This window comes from Chlamydotis macqueenii, chromosome 1, assembly GCF_036417535.1.
Source record: "Chlamydotis macqueenii isolate bChlMac1 chromosome 1, bChlMac1.mat, whole genome shotgun sequence".
Lineage (NCBI taxonomy): Eukaryota > Metazoa > Chordata > Aves > Otidiformes > Otididae > Chlamydotis > Chlamydotis macqueenii.
Window position 1 is genome coordinate 27448761 of NC_141556.1, and position 7724 is coordinate 27456484.

A 7724-nucleotide genomic window follows, 5' to 3' on the forward strand; every position below is an offset into this window, starting at 1 on the left:
AAAGCAATTTCATGAACTATTAACTGGAAATAAATTTTATTTATATTTTGCAAAGGGATCCAGGAGAGATGCCAGCTTGACAACTTGACTAAGAATCCGAAATGAGTGTTCTAAGTCCTTCATTTAATGTGCTAAGTCCTTCATTTAACATATAACATGATCCAATACCTCAACCACCACCTATGATGTTTATATATGGTGTTTACATACAAAGCATGTGAAGCAGAATTTCTGCAAGAATGCCATGTTTTCAAGAGTTGTAGGAGTATCCAAAAGCCTGTAGCAAACCCACAAAATAGAAACAGGTTCAAAACTTTCCCCAACAGGACATTTTCAAATAAAAAAAAAAGACTATTTCTTCCCTGCAGCAGGTAAGTTTGGGTCCCTGCCTAAAGAAAAGTAAGGACTATTACAAAACTGAATACAGGAAAGCAAAAGAAGCTGAATGAAAGGCAGGTTGTGTTAAAAACTATTGCTGCTTGTTTTGTGATGCTGGACAAGTCTTCTGTGAAGTTTTAGTTACCTCAAGAACTGACTGGGTAACGGGACCAACTTTCTAGCGCTTGCTCTTGCCCATCTGGCTAAGGGGCTTTGTGCACTTGGCCAGGACCTGACAACTTTCGGGGCTGCTGGTGTGCGGCATTTAACGACAGAGAGCAGCTGTTGCTTTCTGTGGAGCCAAGATCTTGCCTGGTCCCCGACTGTGAGCTTGTCATAAAACCTACCCCCATAATGGAGATAATAACATTTGCCCTTCTTTAGAAATTACTTTGAGATCTGCCAGAGAAAAGGGGCTATTCAAATGCGAAGCCCGATGCTTTTATTTATTAATAAATGTTGTGCCAGAGTCACCAATCTGCTCTTGGTGCCTGCTGCAGCACTGAAAACAGAGGATCTGCCTACTTGATTCAACCCAGCCGGCGAGCCGAGGCCTAGGGCTGCTTCGTGATATTGGAAGGAACATGAAACAGCCAGATGTTCATCAGCAACAACTCAAGCTCAGTGTTATCCTGCCTGTTATTCCTCTAAAACTCGAGCAACCGTGGTGCTGCCTAAGCTTGCCTGCCAGCAGCACTGTTGCTTCTGACAGAGAGGGCTGGGCTTCTCAAAACACACTTATTCCCCTTGAGGATCACTTATTTTGGCAAAAAAAATAGCAGTTACAGGTAAAACTGTCATTTCCCTCAGGGAATGTATTTTACTTACTCTGTAGGACTCATAGGGTGGCTGCGTTGTGCTGTGCTGGCAAGCACAGCACAGGACTGAAGCAGGTTCACCTGGTGCATTGCCATCACTACAGCATTGCCTGGTGTTTCTGGACCCCCTGGCTCAGCTCAACCTCAGCCAAAATTTCCAGGGAAAAGAGCAGAAAAAAAACCCAAATAAAAATATATTTTCAAGCTTGCTCTGGCTTGATCCCTCTGCTGTCAATGATTAGCAGGTGGGAGGTCTGCTTGTCTGGTTTTGTGCTTTCCCTGGCTTCTTTTTGATTGCACTTTCCTGGTGCGAAAAGCCCAGTGCTGATTTCAGTCAAAGCAGAATCCTGCAGGATCCGTTTTTGCTGTCCTCAAGGGAGGGCTTTATTCAATTACTCTCCCCTCCACACTTACAGTAATAGATTATTTTCTGAAACACTGCTATGAGAATGAAGGTAGAGCGTACATTTCCACAGATAAAGTGGTTGACAATTTGTTTCACCAGATGAAGTGGAAGTGGAAGTAACCTCACTAATGTGCTTTTACAAAGTTGGTTCCTGCAGCCAGTGTCTGCAGTCTGATTATTCTGATTTCTTGTATTTAGGCTTCCTTCTCATGTTAGGATCTTGCCTCTGAATATTAGAATATTCCTTACTGAAGGAATGTTATCGCAGACATCATGTAAACTGATGAATAATTTTAACTGCATCCTTAACCCCTCGGTAAGTCAGAGGCAGTGTAGGAGAGCCCTGTTGCTAGATGTGCTTTGGGGTGTTATGATAAACAAATGCCGGGCTGAAGCGGGATGAAATGAATTTCCTTTTTGGGCTCCAAACGAGCGTTTACCGCCGGTTTTCCTGCCGGGGGAGCAGCCGGGAGGTGGCAGCCTCGGCACGGCGATGCCCGGCTCCCCGCACCGCGCCTGCTCTGCCGCTCCCATTCCCAGTGGAAATTCTCCCTTCCCGAAGTGTACAAATAAAATATCGCCTACTGAGTGTTGTCATGGGTTTAAAGAAAAAAAAAAGGGAGGGGGGCGTATTTTCAGGGGACTGGCCTCGGGAGTGCTCCCTGGGGCTGCTCCCGCTGTCGCGGATAAAGTGCAGCACTTTGGGGAGAGCGGGATGGTGGTGAAGTGGGAGACGTGTGAGGCTTGGTGAGCTCTGTCTGGTTGACGAGGGCCCAATTTTCACCTGGTTTGGATCAGTGTCACTCATAAATGTTAGAAGAAAAGGGTCACTGGAGCGAATCAGGCAGAAAAAAAAGTCCTGTTTGCCTTGCTGTGATTGCAGACACCTTTTAATGATGTTCTCCAGTACGGGGTGGGATTTTCCTTGGCTCACTTCAGTTTCCATTGAAGTAACTCGGAAAATTCCAGCAGCTTTGGTGGAAATAAACTCCAATAATCTGGGATTCCCAGAAGTGTCCTTCCTTTCCAGGAAACATCATCCTTTTGCGATCAAGAGTGCTCTATCTTTCACAGAAGTTTAATGCTTCTTCACTTTTGATGCTGAAAATGCATTGCATCAAAAATAAAGCCCGGTGCAAATGAGATTATGCACTGAGCTCCCTACTCAAAGAGATTAAATTGCACAACATTTAAAATGCCTTGCATTAATATTATTTGGTCCTTCATTTCATTTCTTTTGTTGATATTTGGTATTTATTGACTAGTCCAAGTTAGTCTCGGTTTAATGCATTGCTGTCAAAGAGTTGACTAATATAGCAAATTTGGCTGGCTGTCCTTAAACAGAGATTTCTACATCTTATTAGCAAATTCCTGGAGCTGTAAATGCTTCTTTGGTTTTCATACCTCCACAGCATTGCTGTAAACTGACAGAATCACTCAGAAAGCAAAGCTATTTTCGAGTGTCTCCCTGGTCAATAAGGAAAAATGTTCCTCTCGCAAAAGAAAACTGTTTCTCTTCTGTGTGAGTCATGACTCTGCTTGTATGCACAGAGCAAAAGATTTCCAGCTTCTCAGGCTTCAACTGGCATTCGGGGTAGGTTTCAGCCAGCCAAGATTCACATGTGGAAACTAAATATGGTCATAGGGTTACACTCCCATTTTTTGCCCATTACTCAGGCTCCTGCATGGTGTATTTCAGTGCCCACTCCCTTTCTGCCACTGCGCTTCTCCCTCTGCAGGGACGGTTTACTCTGTGGTTAAGGCTGGTAAGGTCTTAGACAGCACCAGGTACAAACAAGCAGTGTGTTTCATCTTCTGCTTAGGAGCACTATACAGATAAAAAAGACCCAGTATCAGTCCTGGGAGGGAAGCTAAAGAGTAGGTACCTTTGTAAAGCTCCATCACACAGGGTGCAATCTTAAGTCTTGCTCGAGCTTTCAGCTGTAGTAATCGCCACAGTTTTCTTGGTAGAACCTGCCAAAAATAGAAAAACAAGAGGGAGAGAACATGTTGTTTTTTTGAAAACAAAACAGCCTGGGTATTTTCAGCAACAAGAAGTCAGAGGGACATTTTTATAATTATATACAACAGCAGAAGGGTTCTGATGTCATGGGAGCCAGAAAAATTCATCCTAAATTATACTATATTTCACTATGGAGGTTAATCAGCACGCCAGCAGTATTTTTAGGTCTCTGTGAGGGTGTTCAACCCCTGCTTGGGACCAGTCAACACATGTGGCTGTGGAATAGCAGTGGTGAACACAAATTACTGGGGTCTATCAGCTATGCATAGCTCTGACACAGCGACACTGTTCTCAGCAAGGCGCTGGCTCCCTTCCCATCAGCTGTCCTGGGGAGCTCTCATCCCCATCTTGGGCGCTTTATAGAGCTGTGCGGGAGTAGCAAGGGGCCTAATCTCCTACTTTGGGCTTGCCTTTGACTTCTTCAAGAGCTCTGTGTTCTCCATTCGACTCAAAGCTATTCCGTGTTGCCTCAAGGCATCCACTAGTGAAGAGGTGACATTTGCTCTGGTCCCAGTTTCCACCTTCAGTTTCCATGTAGAATTCATTACAGAACGGTAACAGCACTGTGACAAAACGTTTCTATGAATCAGACTCATTTCCAGCAAGGCTTTTACATGGTGTCAAATACATATGTTTTCCCAGGAAATTATATGAGACCATACTTGATTAAGACAGACTTACGGTCAGGCTGGATTACCATTTTGGTCGGGAGATATTTTGTTAGCTGATGATTTACACTTGCACTGTACAAGCTCCATGTGACTTTGTGGCTTGCTGCAATATTTCTGTTAGAAACCAAGCCCGAGATTTTTGTACAGTAGATGTGGTTACAACATGGATTAGCATCCTTGAACTAGATGTATCTTATACAAATTTTTCAGTCAAACTTTTTAGATTACACTTATACTTTTCTGTGGTTTTTTTTTTTGGTGTTTAACTGCAAATAAGTTGCCAGTAAAAGAAATGCAAAATAAATCAGTGTAACTTTAATGATATAAACAGAGCTTATTGCTGTGAGAAGTGCCACACGCTAGAGAACCACAGAGTACAGAGTTTAAATTCACATCACATTCACCGTGGTCACATCACTACTCTCTGGCTATGGAAGGGTTTGCATGGCAGAAGTGATTCCAGTTTCTGTCTGAGGTCCACACAACACAGAAATTACCAGAACAACAGCATCAGTGTTGGAAGAGGTAAGAACTAAAAAATGCTGCAGCTTATTTCTTTACTACGAGAACCAGTTTTTTGAGGAGACGCGGGTTGGACATTTCTGCAGGGCACTATGAAGGCATTTTTATGTCTGTTGTGTGTACCAATATTTATTCTGGAAATAGACAACTTGTTTTGTGCGAACTATTCCATTTCATGCCCTTTTCCAAGACTATTGAACTGTCTTTAGAAATATTCAGACATGTTTTATGCCAACTATTTGCACCTGTTACATTCTTTATGCAGAATTAAGTTGCTGACTGTAAAGCTCCTAAGGGACTTACGTTCTGCCTTAGAAAATAATTTAGTGTTTAAACATACTGAAATTTGATAGCATATGCCATGAAAAGGGATCAACATGGCTGCTCGTCTGGACTGCAACCACCCACATAATCCTTGGTCGATAGATAAACTGTCATTTCTTAAGATAAAAGTGTCATTTCTTAACAGACTTTCATCAATTGCAGTGTTTGGTAACCCAGCAGGACAGCTTAGTTTTGGGGAGCAATTTAAAATTTGCATTTGACATAGTCCATGTTCACGGGGCCATGGCAAGCAGCATCATGTATTGAAAGAACTGGATCTAATACATTGGTATCATTTGGTCACATCGGTATTGTCTGATTACATCAGTATTGTCTGATGACATTGGTATTATCTGATGACATTGGTCGTTATCTGATGGGCATTTGGAAACATAGTTGTCATAGTTCAGCCCCGATCGGGACCAGACTACGCAGTCTCTGTCTCACTCCCCTCACGCTCCAAGAGAATAGGGGGAGATAATATAAGAAAAATGGCTCGAGGTTTGAGATAAGGACGGGGAGAAATCCTTAAAGTCACCGTTACGGGCAAAACAGACTTGACTTGGGGAAAACTATTAATTTATTACTAAAACCAGCAGGATAATGAGACAGAGAACAAGATAACCTCTCCCCACCCATCCCTCTTCCCAAGCTTAACATTATCTCTACTACCTTGCCTGCCCCCGAGTGGCACAGGGTGGGGAAGTGGGAATGGGGGTTGCAGTCGGTTCATCACACTGTGTCATCACTGGGGGAAGAACTCCTCACATTCCTCCCCTGCTCCATTGTGAGATCCCTCCCACGGCCCACAGTCCTTCGTGAAACTGCTCCGGCATGGGTCATCTCTTCCACGGGGTGCAGTCTCTCCAAAATGGCTGTCCCAGCGGGCCCTCCATGGACCACAGCCACCTTCAGGCATCCACCTCCCCCAGTGTGGGGTCCTTCATGGGCTCCAGATGGATCTCTGCCCCTCCGTGGACCTCCATGGGCTGCAGCGGGACAACCTGCTCCACCATGGTCATCACCACAGGTTCAGGGGAATCTTGGCCAGGAGTCGCATTACTCCTCCCCCTCCTTCTGAACTGACCTTGGCGTCTGCAGCTCACAAGAAATGTTCTTCACAACAGGCTGGCAGACACCTCTCAGAATCTCTTCACATCATCCATCTCATCTCCTCTCCGCTTCGTGCAGCCAGGCTGGGCCCAGTCGGCCACCTGGCGAGAGGCCAGAGGGTGAGGCCTGCAAGGCCCATGAGGCCTGCGCTTCCTCCTCTGCACCTCTGCCCCCTCTCAGCTTCTTCACATCTTCTATTCTTTTCTTTTTTCTGTTTTCCCCTTCTTAAATATGTTATCGCAGAGGCGTTATCACGGGAACATTCTGCTACCAATCGGCTTGGCCTTGGCCAGCAGCAGGTCCGCCCTAGGCCTGTCCGAGTCCACTGAACAAAGGGGAGCAACTTCTAGCAGTTTCCTACAGAAGCTACCACCTTAGCCCCCCCCTCACTAAACAAAACCACAACAATAGTACTAGGACTAAAAGGAAAGCAACAAAATGGTTATCTAGTAGATTTTAACCACTTCCAATGTGGTTTCCTTAAAGGAGTAAAGGCTTTTTGCTTCTAGGTGGTGTTTGTAAACAGAGACAAAGAAGAACATAAGCTCCACCCAGGAGAAGGTTATGAAATACTATTGAATGGGAAGAAGGGCAGTTAGAGAGTGATTTTATTTACATAAGCTTTCTATCCAGAATCATCTACATAACTGCTGGAAGCTCATGCTGAAATAGAGGCAGAGTAGAACAGAGATCAGAACAGAATCAGGGCAAGGACTTTCTTTAAGACTCCTACAAGTTGTAGACCTTCTGCAGACATTGTGATGAGCTAATGTGGAGGTGACTTTGGAGGGAAACAAACACCTTTGAGCTGAAGCTACTGAGCAGAGCACCTCTGTGAATTCCCTGTAAGTCTCTTAAAAATAAGTGAGGTAGGGCTGAGCATCCCTATGAGCTAGCGACATGTCTGTGTGGATGAAGGAGTTCGTGGACATCGTAGCGATGTAACCACTGACAGTGAAATAGGGCTGTCTGAAATGACAGTGGTGACCACAAAAGGGTAATAGCTGAGACAAGCACTATGGTTGTGGCTGTGAAACTGAGTAAAAAGTTCAGTGCAAAGAAGTACACCATGCGCCTTTAATCGATGTTAATACAAATATATGATTAATTGTTAATTCTTCCCAAGTTATTTTACTTTCCCTTGTCTCTGTATAGGCTTAATCTTCTAAGTGAGAAATATTGGTTATCAAGAGAGTCAGGGTTCAGCATCCTCAGGACTCAAGGTGAGAATTCAAACTGGAGGCTTTTGCTAGTGCTAAGAGGAATCCCTCTGCATTTAAGCCCGGTTCTCATTGCCATCAGCAATAGGGTTGCTTTGAATTTCAGTCCTCAGTAATCCGTGATTCAACAGGTCACAGATAATGAAGATTTTTTTTTTCTTATTTTGGATGACTATCCACCAACAGGATAGTTTCAACTGTAACATTTTCAGTCTCTCAGCCAGGAAGGAGGAAAAAGATACGTGGAAT

At 44.2% G+C, this 7724-nt stretch overlaps 1 long non-coding RNA gene across 1 annotated transcript in view; it reads right to left on the reverse strand.

Annotated features, from left to right (window-relative positions):
* The window catches only part of LOC147601991 (uncharacterized), a 28910-nt gene extending 25380 nt beyond the window's left edge, over positions 1–3530 (reverse strand). Inside the window, exon 1 of the long non-coding RNA XR_015257558.1 lies at positions 3489–3530. This is a non-coding gene — a long non-coding RNA (uncharacterized LOC147601991). The remainder of the gene's footprint in view (positions 1–3488) is intronic.
* Positions 3531–7724: the final 4194 nt, after the last annotated feature.